The 12,834-nt window shown below is 43.2% G+C and overlaps 1 protein-coding gene across 1 annotated transcript in view; it reads left to right on the plus strand.

Annotated features, from left to right (window-relative positions):
• Positions 1-11,182: 11,182 nt before the first annotated feature.
• The window catches only part of coro2aa (coronin 2Aa), a 91,264-nt gene continuing 89,612 nt past the window's right edge, over positions 11,183-12,834 (plus strand). Inside the window, exon 1 of the mRNA XM_039758181.1 lies at positions 11,183-11,202. The gene's annotated coding sequence lies outside the window, so the exon portion shown is untranslated. The remainder of the gene's footprint in view (positions 11,203-12,834) is intronic.

Below are 12,834 nucleotides of genomic sequence, written 5' to 3' on the forward strand. Positions count from 1 at the left end.
AACCTGACTTGACTTGACTTATAATAGGCAGGTGGATATAAAAGATATTAAATGACTAACAGGCTTTGATGGCACTACTGTATATGATAGTTAGAAGAACAAATATGAAGGGCACTGTATGACAGACAGATGCATACAAAAGACACGTGTGAAGTTCACTAAATGTCAGATAGACAAATATGAAAGACAGTATGTGATCGGTTAGCTAGATAGATGGGAGAGGCGCATTAACAGACACCAGCATGGCTACATTTTGGAGATTCTCTAGTGAACTTTAAAGAAGGATTTGAGACACAGCACTAGATGTCTATATGACAACTTCACATCTGCCCATCTAATTGCGTTATACTGTGCACATACTATCCATCCATTTTCTAAATCCACTTTATCCTGGGCAGGGTCACAGAGAAGCTGGCACCCATGTCCCCTTCTAATTGTATGACAGTATATAGCGCCTGTCATTTCTGTCATTCAGGTGGAGTGCTGGCACCCTGTTAGTTCACTGAGTAAATCTGCAGAATGTCAGTCAGTCCGTCCGTCTGTTAGGCTGTCCACCGATTGATTAATCAGCAGTCAGTCTGCCGCCGTGCTTCTTCATTTGCATATCAAATGAACTGAGCAGTTCGTCAACCAATCAATTAAGGAGGTTTGTTAATTAATGAGAGCACAGGTGGTTTACCAGACCTTCTTACTGTATATGGCAGCAGATGAAGGTGTGCTTGAAATTTACTCTTCCTTGCACATATTGTTATGTTTTTTAAACTGGTTTTAGGCCTGGCAGTGTGCTGGTGGCAGGTTTTGCCCCAGTTGCTGCTGCTGCTCCTTCACAGTTTTTTTTATTTAATCCTGGGTTGGTCACATTCTCTGTTGAGTCTGCGTGTTCTCCTCATGTCCTTGTGGTGTTCTCCCTTTGCACGTGTGAGACTGCTTAGCCCGGTGTCTGTATTAGTTTATGTGACATGACCTCCTGTCCACCTCTGGTGACCTTACATTGGCCGAGTAAATGGTAGGATGGATGGGTTTCACGCTTTTTGTGTCCCAGGACAGTCACGGACGCCACTGTGATCCAGACAGCTTTTTAACGTGAGGTCACAGCTCATATTAGAACTTTCTTGGAACAGCGAAAGTTCCTCTCCATGTCATCCAGTCATTTCTACCTCCTTCAGTTCTGGAGTGGCCATTCAAACAGAGTGACTGCTTTTAACTCACAACAGGGACACTTTGCCATGCTAATTGGTGACAATGACAGCATACAATGGGGACTCCCACACCGTGTAAACAGACCTGCTGGCTCTCAGATGTCACAACTGCAGCATCAGGCAAGCAGTCCTGGAGAAGCCTCACTCACTCCACGTGCCCATTGATTTATGGTGTTGTTTTCGAGGAGGTGGTTTGAAACTTGAAAGAAGGTTAATTCAGACGCACAGAGTTGATCGCTTCCCAGCCGCCATTAAAGATGGGGAGGCAGAGAGCTGCCTGCCAAGCGATACGATCCAATGATGGCGCAATGGAGGGCAGAGTCTGTGAGTCACTGACAGAAACAAGAGAGGACTTGCAGGCTGCGAGTGTGGAGGGTCAGGACCTTGAAAGTCCAGGGTCACCTGTTCAAGCCCCGCTGTCACCTCAGGGTAAGACATAAAGCAGGTCAGGTCACCCACCTGGAGCTCAGGGTCAATCTGGCAGCACATCGGTGAGCTGTCAAGGAGCCCGGGGTCCCATGGGTGCCCAGACATGCACAGGCCATCACCACAAGTTTTCTGGTGCCTATCTATCTATCTATCTATCTATCTATCTATCTATCTATCTATCTATCTATCTATCTATCTATCTATCTATCTATCTATCTATCTAAATATAGTGCCTTTCAATCTATCTATCTATCTATCTATCTATCTATCTATCTATCTATCTATCTATCTAAATATAGTGCCTTTCAATCTATCTATCTATCTATCTATCTATATATCTATCTATCTATCTATCTATCTATATTGTGCCTTTCACATCTATCTATCTATCTATCTATCTATCTATCTATCTATCTATCTATCTATCTAAATATAGTGCCTTTCAATCTATCTATCTATCTATCTATCTATATATCTATCTATCTATCTATCTAAATATAGTGCCTTTCTATCTATCTATCTATCTATCTATCTATCTATCTATCTATCTATCTATCTATCTATCTAAATATAGTGCCTTTCAATCTATCTATCTATCTATCTATCTATATATCTATCTATCTATCTATCTAAATATAGTGCCTTTCTATCTATCTATCTATCTATCTATCTATCTATCTATCTATCTATCTATCTATCTATCTATCTATCTAAATATAGTGCCTTTCTATCTATCTATCTATCTATCTATCTATCTATCTATCTATCTATCTATCTATCTATCTATCTATCTATCTATCATATAGCACCTTTCATATCTATCTATCTATCTATCTATCTATCTATCTATCTATCTATCTATCTATCTATCTACCTTGTTTGTTTTGTGGTAGTTGAATGTGTCTGAGTTTGAGTGGCGTCTACTTCAAGAGTGAGCTCCATGGAGGGATCAACTTCCTCTCCAGTTCTCGCCCTTTATCAACAAGTCACATAATGTGACATTGGCTTTGGAGACCGCCTTCCTCCCTTTACTCCTCCTGCCTTGGTGGTCTGATTTCATCACGTAAAACTTCATTCCCCAATTCAGAATTACCTACAAATTCAATTCCTCATTTGCTCATGGGCAAACGTCCGCCTGGGTCAGATTACCAGGTTTCCCTGATGGTCCGGTGACGGTGCCAATTGGCGTCTTATGTTTCTGCTTCAGATTCATTGCCGCCATGTGCCGTCTGTGACCAGGTGACAATGTTCTGCATCGCTGGGCAATGGAGCCTGTGAGGCGGCATATGGCATACGGGTGACGACGGGCGTCCTCAATTGCTCAGACCGTCCCACTGCAGTGATGTGGGCATCAAGCTTAGATTGTGAGTGTTGTCAGGTTAACACGCCGTGAATGCTGAGGACGTTTCCGTTATTTCCATAGTGAAAGGTTTCTGGCACTCATGGAAGGTGAAAAAATGAGATAAATAATAGAAACAGACCCCCCCCAAACCCCCCACCCCACCAGAATTCCTTGTACAGTATTAGTATATAGCGCCATTCCACTGTCAGCACAATTCTCAGGTCTTTCACTTGTCGTTTTGATGTTTGTGTGCCAGGAGCCCTGGAAGGGTTTGTTTTACATAAAGAATCAGTGGTGGAAATTAAAACTGGCATCTGTGGAATTTTATATAGTGCCTTTCCATGGTGACCATTAATTTAATAATAACATTTCCATTGTGTCCATGTTTCTTTAATTGAGTCACGGAGAAAGAGAGTATCAGTGGTAGGGATTGAGCACACGTCCTTGTGTTTTTATATAGCGCCTTTCCAAAGCCAGCACCAGTCAAATGTCTCTAACAAATATTTTTTTTATATATTTCTGTCATAGCTTTAGTGTCCCAATAACAATCATGCATGATAATCCATATTAGGTTTTGAACTCATTTGATATCATGTTTTATATAGCGCCTTTCTATAAGGAGAGCAGGTGTAAGGCCATTGACTGGTAGGTGTCACTTGTGTCCGTGTCTCTATAAGTGGAGCCCAAGCAGGTTCATGGACTTAATTACGAGTCTCTAAATAAAGAGTCAATGGTAGGGTCTGAACCCAAGGGGTTGTATTATTATATAGCGCCTTTGGATAACGAACACAATTCCAAAGACTGTTATGCCAGTGGAGTCCTGGCAGGTTTAGTGACTCACTGAGGATAATGTAAAGACGCACAAAGACACAGTGACAGACTGTAGTGTGGACTTAAAACACTGAGCTTGTGGGTTCTGATCCCACTACTGACACCACTGTGTGACCCTGAGCGAGTCACTTCACCTGCCTGAGCTCCATTTGGAAAAACAGAAGACATGGAACCAGTTGTGTCAAAAAACTAAATGTAGTGAAGACCATTACAAAGATACTGACTGGCACACGTCACTTGTTTCCATATCTCTCTAATGTATATGTGGTGCCCTGGCACATTTAGTGTCTCAGTAAGGATCATGCAAAGACGCCATGGTAGGATATGGCAGTGCGGTGTAGCAGTTAAGGCCCTGGACTTCAAACTCTGACACTGTGGGTTCTGATCCCACTACTGGCACCACTGTGTGACCCTGAGAGAGACACTTCACCTGCCTGTGTGCCAATTGAAAAAACAAAAGACATGGAACCAACTATATCTCAAATGGTGTAAGTCATCTTTACTAAAGACGTCAGCTGAACAAATAAATGTAATGAGCTCAATTCCAAAGTTATCGACTGTGATGCCAGCTGTGTCCATATCTCTCTATAAGTGGAGTCCTGGCATGTGTAGTGTCAAAAAAGGATCACGCAAAATGCCATGGTAGAGTTTGCCAGTGTGGTGAACTTTTTAAAGCATTGAACCTCAAACACTGAGGTTGTGGGTTCTGATCACATAAGTAAATGTAATGAGCACAACTGCAAAGTCATTGACTGGCACATGTCACTTGTTTCCATATCTCTATATGTGGTACCCTGGCACATTTAGTCTCTCAATAAGGATCTAAAAAAGACTGAAAGATTTTTCAGTGTGGTTTAGTGGTTGAGGTTTTGGACTCCTGGTCTCACTACTGGCACCACTGCGTGACCCTGAGCAAGTCACCTCACCTGCCTGAGCTCCAATTGGAAAAACAAAAGACATGGAGCCAGCTGTATCTCAAATGATGTTAATTTAAGACGTCAAACAAATAGGTAAATGTAATGAGCCCAGTTCCAAAGTCACTGACTGGCACATGTCACTTGTTTCCATATCTCTCTATGCGGTGCCCTGGCATGTTTAGTGTCTCAGTAAGGGCCATGCAAATATGCAATTGTAAGATATGGCAGTGCAGTGTAGTGGGTAAGGCTCTGGACTTCAAACTTTGACACTGTGGGTTCTGATCCCACTTCTGACACCACTTTGTGACCCCGAGCGAGACACTTCACTTGCCTGAGCTTCAATTGGAAAAACAGAAGACATTGAACCAACTGTGTCTCAGATGGTATAAGTCGCCTTGAATAAAGAAGTCGGCCAAATAAGTAAATGTTTAGGAACACAATTCCAAAGTTACTGACTGGCACATGTTAGCTGTGTCCATTTCTCTGTCAAAAAGTGGAGTCCTGGCATGTTTAGTGTGTCAATAAAGGATCATGAAAGTCGCAATGGTAGAGTTTGGCCGTGTGGTTTAGTGGTAAAGCCTTTGGACTTCAAACTCTGAGGTTGTGAGTTCTGATCCCACTTCTGACACCACTCTGTGACCACAAAAGTAAATGTCATTGACTGGCACATGTCACTTGTTTCCACATCACTATATGTGGGGCCCTGGCATGTTTAGCGTCGCAATAAGGACAATGGACAGACTCAATGGTAAAAGTTGAACCCATGTGCTTGTATTTTTATATTGCGCCTTTTTTATCCATCCATCCGCCCATTATGCAACCCTCTATATCCTAACTACAGAGTCATGGGGGTCTGCTGGAGCCAATCCCAGCCAATACAGGGCGCAAGGCAGGAAACAAACTCTGGGCAGCCCACCGCAGGCCTTTTTGTATCATGAGCACAATTTCTAGGTCACTTACTGGTATATTCTGATAGTTTCCATATTTCTGTATCTGGGGCCCCTTTATTGTCTCTATAAGAATCACACAAGGACTGAATGGTAGGATTTAAACCTGCTCTCTTCTATTTAATATAGCACTTTTATACATTAATTAATATAATTTTTTCCATTTTACTTCAGTATAAGTGCTGGCAGGTGCAGTGAGACCACACATACTAGGGGACCACACCACCAGCAGCCAGGCCAGTCACCATGTGGTCACTTTTGCTAAGTGCATTTTGTGTGGTTTGCTCCACGACTGTAAGTGAATTCAGGTGACCACCCCAGATGTGCTGGCTGACCTTACTATCAATAAATTGGACAAGAGGGGATTTTGTGAAGGACATTGAAATAAAGACGTGGAGGTGTCATGATAAACTCATCATTAACTTTTGAATGTTTGATTTTGTTTTCAGTAAAATTTACGTTTCACATATTTTTTTTTATTTTTATTTGGTGTTTAAGGTGCTGATCTGGATTTTTGATTAACCCTTTTCAGTTCTTCAAACCCTTTCATTTTGAGAATGGAAAGGCGCTATATAAATACAGATTCTTCTTCTTCTTATTGTTATTATAAATAAAATGATTGAATTTCTTCCACCAGCCAGGTTTATTCAAAATGCTCTTTAATTCTGAGCATCTGGCTGGTATTTACATTTGAACTGTACGGATAATAAAAGAACAAACAGCAGTTGTGTGCTCAGGACAGCTGTCTGCACGGCCCATTGTTTCATTACAAGTCATGTCGGGGTCACGCAGAAGCCGTCCGGCTAGCCGGGGTGGATTTACTTTACACTGCTAATCCTGAAGCTGGCCTGATGTGTGCCTGCATTCCAAGTTCAGGTCCATGCCATGATGTGGAAGCCCATGTGGCTTCATGAGGCTCGGGCGCACTCAACGTAAGGTCAACTTTTCAAAGACGCTTGGTCCCCGTTGGGTCATGGAGTGCGGAGCCTATCATGGAAGCATTGGGTGCCACGCAGGAAACAACACACACACACACACACACACACACACACACAAAGGGGCCAGTTTAGAGTGCTTAGACTAACTTGAACATCTTTGAGGACCTGGAATAAAAACCCACCAAGAAACAGCAAGAACATGCAGATTCTACACAGGCATTGATCAAAAGTTGGATTTCAAATCCATGAGGGAGCAGCACTAAAAGAACCAACTACTGCGTCACCAAGCCACCCATCAATTAATCAATAATCAGTTTATATAGCACCTTCATTATATAAAGTGGAATCAGAAGGTTCTCACAGCCCATAGCATGTTGCACATTTCATTGGGATACATTTAATACATTTGCCATTTTTGCCCATCCGTCGACACTTGATAGCCCATAACGATAAAGTGACATCAACAAGTCTTCAGAAAAGTAATAAAAATCCCAACACTGCAATCTTTCCTTCCTAGAAGCACGCAGACCCTTTGCTGCAGCCCACATTGTGTTCAGGTGCCTCCTGTCTGCTTTAATTCCCTTTGAGATGTTTCTAGAACTTAATTAGGGTCCACCTGAATTGATCGGACCTCATTTAGAAAGTAACCAGTCCCTTAATTTCGAAGTCTCTTTGGCAGCAATTCCTGCCTTGGTAGGTCTCTACAAGTTTGGCACACCTGGATTTGGGATTCCACCTGGCAGATCCTTTCAGCTCCATCAGACTGGCTGAAAAAAAGGCATCTGGTGATCTGCCAGGTCTTTCCACGCATGTAAGTCAACTCTGGGCTTTTGTTGGACCACCCCAGGACACTCGTAGACTTGTCCAGAAGCCCCTCCCGCGTCGTCATGTCTGTAGGCCTCAGGCCATTGAACTCGTCACCCCAGTCTGAGGTCACATGTCCTCCAGAGCAAGTTTTCTTCAGGGTCCTCTCTGTATTTGGCAGCATTCGTCCTTTACTCATTTCTGACTTGTCTCTATCTCCACCTACACTTCCATAGCACGATTGGTTCCACCGCCAGGCTTTACCGTAGGGCTGGATGAGCGAGTGGCTGCTCTGTTCCAGACATGATCTATCTATCTATCTATCTATCTATCTATCTATCTATCTATCTATCTATCTATCTATCTATCTATCTATCTATCTATTATGCATGAAATTCTGTCCAAAGACTTCAACTTTGCTTCATCAGGTCACAGTTTCCTAGATGGAGCTCAGGAAGATGACTTGCTCATGGTCATCCAGTGGTGTCAGCAGTGGGATTTGAACGCACATTCTCAGTTCATTTGCCCTTTCATTCATTACTGCACATTCCATAGAGAAGCATCAGGTTTGCATATGGAGCTTATTGATTTGGAAAAGGCTTATGATAGAGTGACACGTCAAGAGAGAGAGAGAAGTTTGTGAGGATTGTTCACCATATGAGGGAGTGAGGACCCTGGGTGTTCAGGGTAACAGACAAGAGGTGGTCTGTACCTGGGGATCTTCACGACTTGTCATGACTATCCGTTGCTCCAGCGATGACACTGCCCCTCCTTTGTGTACCCTGGTGGCAGAGCGGCCCGATTTCGTAAAAGCAGACCCAGGGGCACGAAAGGCGGGGGGAATTGCTCTCCACCAGTGCAGTAGGTTGGCATGAATTGAGAAGTCTTGACGCTTTCCTCTCTCCTTCTCTCTTGTTGATGGGTTTGTTGTCGTTCCTTCTCCAAAGCGCACCACAGTCACCAACAAGGGTCTCAAGCTGTACATATGGAGTGCAGTAGGACTCGACAGAATGCTTCAAGTGGTCCTTTCAGTGTTTCCTCGGGCCACCCTGAGCTTGAGATCCTTCGGCGAGTTCACTGTAGAGGACTATCTGGGTGGGGAGGGGGGAACCTAGACTCATCCTTGCGGATAATGTGCAAGACACAGCTGAGCAACAGGGACTCAATGGTGGTCCAGAATTTGAGTGTGGGAGTGGGATCCTGTCCTCCTAAGTGATGCCCAGGGTCTTCTGGAGGCAGAGGATGTGGAATGCTTCTAGGATGAAGACTCGCTTACATCTTTGATCTGGTTACAGGTGTGTGTGTGTGTGTTGACTTGTGGGATGAAAGACCAAACCCCCTAAGTTCATGCATTTTGCTGATGACATTGCGTTGGGCAGCACCAGAAAGGTGGGAAGTCAGAAGAATGGAGAACACTTTAGGGGCGGTGGTACGGAAGCGTATTAGGGCCACGGTAAAGGAAAAAAAAACTATATGTCAAGAATAAAGTGGACATGTTGACTTTATTCTCGACATTTCCATTTTAATCTTCACTCAAATTTATTCTCAACATTTCCACTTTAATCTCGACTTGACTCTACTCTCAACATTTCTACTTCAATCTCGACTCAACTTTATTCTCGACATTTCCACTTTAATCTCGACTCAACTTTATTCTCAACATTTCCATTTTAATCTCGACTCAACTTTATTCTCGACATTTCCACTTTAATCTCAAGGTTTATGACGAGATTATTATTCTTAACATTTCCACTTTAATTTTGACATTTCCACTTTAATCTCGACTCAACTTTATTCTCGACATTTCCACTTTAATCTCAACGTTTATGATGAGATTATTATTCTCAACATTTCCACTTTAATCTTGACTCGACCTTATTCTAGACATTTCCACTTTAATCTCAACATATATGACGATATTATTATTCTCGACATTTCCACTTTATTTTCGATTTGACTTTATTCTCGACATTTCTACTTTAATTTCAACGTTTATGACGAGATTATTATTCTCGATATTTCCACTTTATTCTCGACATTTATGACGAGACTATTATTATCGATATTTCCACTTTATTCTCAACATTTCCACTTTAAACTCGACTCAACTTTATTCTCGACATTTCTACTTTAATCTCAACATATATGACGATATTATTATTCTCGACATTTCCACTTTATTTTCGACTCAACTTTATTCTTGACATTTCCACTTTAATCTCGACGTTTATGACGAGATTATTATTCTCGACATTTCCACTTTAATTTCGATACATATGACAAGATTATTATTCTCAACATTTCCACTTTAATCTTGACTCGACTTTAATTTCAACACATATGACAAGATTATTATTCTCAACATTTCCACTTTAATCTTGACTCGACTTTATTCTCGACATTTCTACTTTAATCTCGACTCGACTTTATTCTCGACATTTCCACTTTAATCTCGACTTGACTTTATTCTCGACATTTCCACTTTAATCTCAACATATATGACGAGATTATTAGTCTCAACATTTCCACTTTAATTTCGAAGTTGATGTCGAGATTGAGGACCTGAGCAGCTGGACCAGTCCAAGGGGACCCCCATGTAACAACTGACAGGACCAGATAGAGGATCATTTCTAGAGGGTGAGACTGGACTGCATTTCTGCCTGGATGGGGGGCTGCCAACCGGGACCACGAGGTGTTTTGTTGTGTGTTGGGTGTGACAATGCCCTGTACTAGTGTGTGCTCCCCAACCTGACCTGACCTGAATGATTCATGAAGTTGAGATGAGGGCAGTAAATGGAGTGCAGGATGTGGCAGGTGGAGACGGACGTGTGGAGTTATAGAGAAGGCCAGGACAAGACATGAGACCATCAGAGGAGGTACCACAACAGTTGGAAAGACAGGAAAGTGGGCTGAAGTGGAATGGACATGTGGTGAGGAGAGACCATGAAGATGTGGGCAGAAGAGTGACGGACGTGAGGAGGAGAAAGCGAGGAAGGCCAAAGCAGAGGCGGATGGATAAAGTCAAAGAAGATCTGAAGTTAAAGTGGATAAGGTGCCGGACCGGGCTGTCGGGAACACACATAGAAGTGGGAAAAGATGAAGAGGAAGAAGAAGAGTATATTGCACTTTTCATAGTTTTGTGGTTGTGATTTTGACAAAGAAGATAGAGGGATTTGCTCCTGCACAGTATGTGAGTGTAAGCCCCCCATAGATGTTTTTGACGATTGTCTACTGTGAGCACCATCAGGTGAACGAATCGATTCCCTCAGGGACTAATTTATCTAACAAATCTCACCACTGAGGGGACACACAATGAAAAGTCACAAGCCAAGAAATGTGAAAACACACTGCCAGCCCCCTTTTGTTTTTTTGTTTTTTTGATGCCCAGATCTATACCAGCATTTCCCCCGTTGCCCTCAGGCTCTGTACGTTTTGGAATGCGGCCATGTCCTAAGTTAACGACTCCTTCCGGGATGTCTGTGAACGCGGATGCTTTATGCAAAGTTCATCTTATCTGCCGGGACATAAAATGTAAAAGCCATCTTGGAGCACCCAGCTGATATCTGGTAAGAAGCACCTGCAGCTCTGAACGGAGAGGGATTTGAAATCTTCAGAAAGGCTGAAAAGACGCACAGTGACATAAAAGCCAAGGCGGGAGCAGCCCAAGTGATCCTAATAGTCCTCATGAGCCCCAGGGACAGTTGTGGCCCTCTTTAGATTTGCTACTCGTCAGTGCCAATGGGTAACCTTGTGCCAGCTGTCCACTCGGAGGAGAAGACTGAAGCTCTGGATCAGGTAAATAAGCCAATCTGCGTTGATTTGAATGGCCTTATGGGCTACTTGAGCATTAATTAGAGAGTTTAGGAAGAGCTGGGTGACTGAAGGGATGGGAGCTCCAGGATCACCAACTAAGAACTTCACATGGATGTGCCAGGCTCAGTGCTCATCATTGGCGTGCGCCAATGTCACATTACGTGACTTTTAGTTTGAGGGTATGTTGGATTTGCCAGCTGAGGTCGCTGAACTCACAGCTGGACTGCTGAAAATCACTGGGTGTGTCCCAGTTGTGCCCGCCTCTTATTTTAACAGCCAGTGGCATGCTGTCTGACGAAGCTGCTCCTGTACAAAGGGTTGTCGGGTTAACAGGAAAGGCGAGTGCAGCTGCAATCTCGGCCCCATTCTGTCCAGGCACGTAAAACAGGAGACATCAGACAGACGAGTTCCTCTTCTGCAAAGATATACAGAAGTTTCATATTCCTCATTGCTGCATTGTAGGCACCGTCCTTCTGGATGAGCATTCATTGGCTGTCATCTCTCATACAAACAGAGCCCACCGGTACGGCCTTAAACAAAATCAGACCTGCTTGACTTTAGAGGACTTGCTAGTCTCAACCGCTGGGTGTGTCACATTAGGTGACCATATTCACGAGATGGGGCAACCAACTGTCTAAAACTTGCTAAAATCATTGGAAAAGACACACAATGTGTCCCGCAACGTCATTATTCTTAAATGTTTAATCCGTGGGTGTGTGTCCATCCATCCATATTCTTATACCCACTTGCCTAGAATGAGGGCTATCAGAGCTTATCCTGGCACAACTCGGGAGGCCCCTCTGCACACAATCGGGTACAGTGAGGTGTAGAGAGGAAAGATGAGATGACGGAGCTGCTGTTACGACGGGCTTTCTGTAATCCTGTGATATGTGAATAGAAACAATGAAAAGGAACGATACACTGAAAGGGCCTCCTGTGGTACTAAAACTACAACAAATAGGGCAAAGTGTCCCTGCGTAGAAACCTCTGAAGAAGTGCAGAAGCTTAATGGAAATAAAGCAGCATTACTAGTGCTGCTCCACTAGGGGGCGCTAAACCAATGAATCTGAAGTAAATCCATCCATCCATTTACAAACCTGCTGATAGGGATGAGGGTCGTGGGAGGACTGGAGACCATCGCAGCAGACAGTTGGTGCTGCTTTTTTGGGTGGAGGGGGATATGGGGTGGGGGCTTTGATTCCTTAGCACCATCCATTGTGTGCCCACTGACAGCCTTAGAGATATTGATACTGGTCAACGAATCAGCTGTAGATAGATAGATAGATAGATAAGAGTGAAAGGCATTATATAACAGATAGATGGAGTGAAAGGCACTATATAACAGTGAGATAGATAGATAAATAGAGTGAAAGACACTATATAATAGATAGATAATGTGAAAGACAGTATATAATAGACAGGCAGGCACCAGAATGACTAAAAAGAAAGAAAATCAAAAAGACTGACTTGTCAGTCCCAGTGAGGTGCTATATTGGTGTAGTGCTGTTGGTATAAAGGACCCCCAGGCACTTTTCCTGACACATGTCCTCATGACTCTGTCACTGTTCTGTAGTCTTTAGGTGAAGGGGCGCCTGCCTTCTTTGGTGTAGGTGT

Source organism: Polypterus senegalus, chromosome 7 (assembly GCF_016835505.1).
Source record: "Polypterus senegalus isolate Bchr_013 chromosome 7, ASM1683550v1, whole genome shotgun sequence".
NCBI lineage: Eukaryota > Metazoa > Chordata > Cladistia > Polypteriformes > Polypteridae > Polypterus > Polypterus senegalus.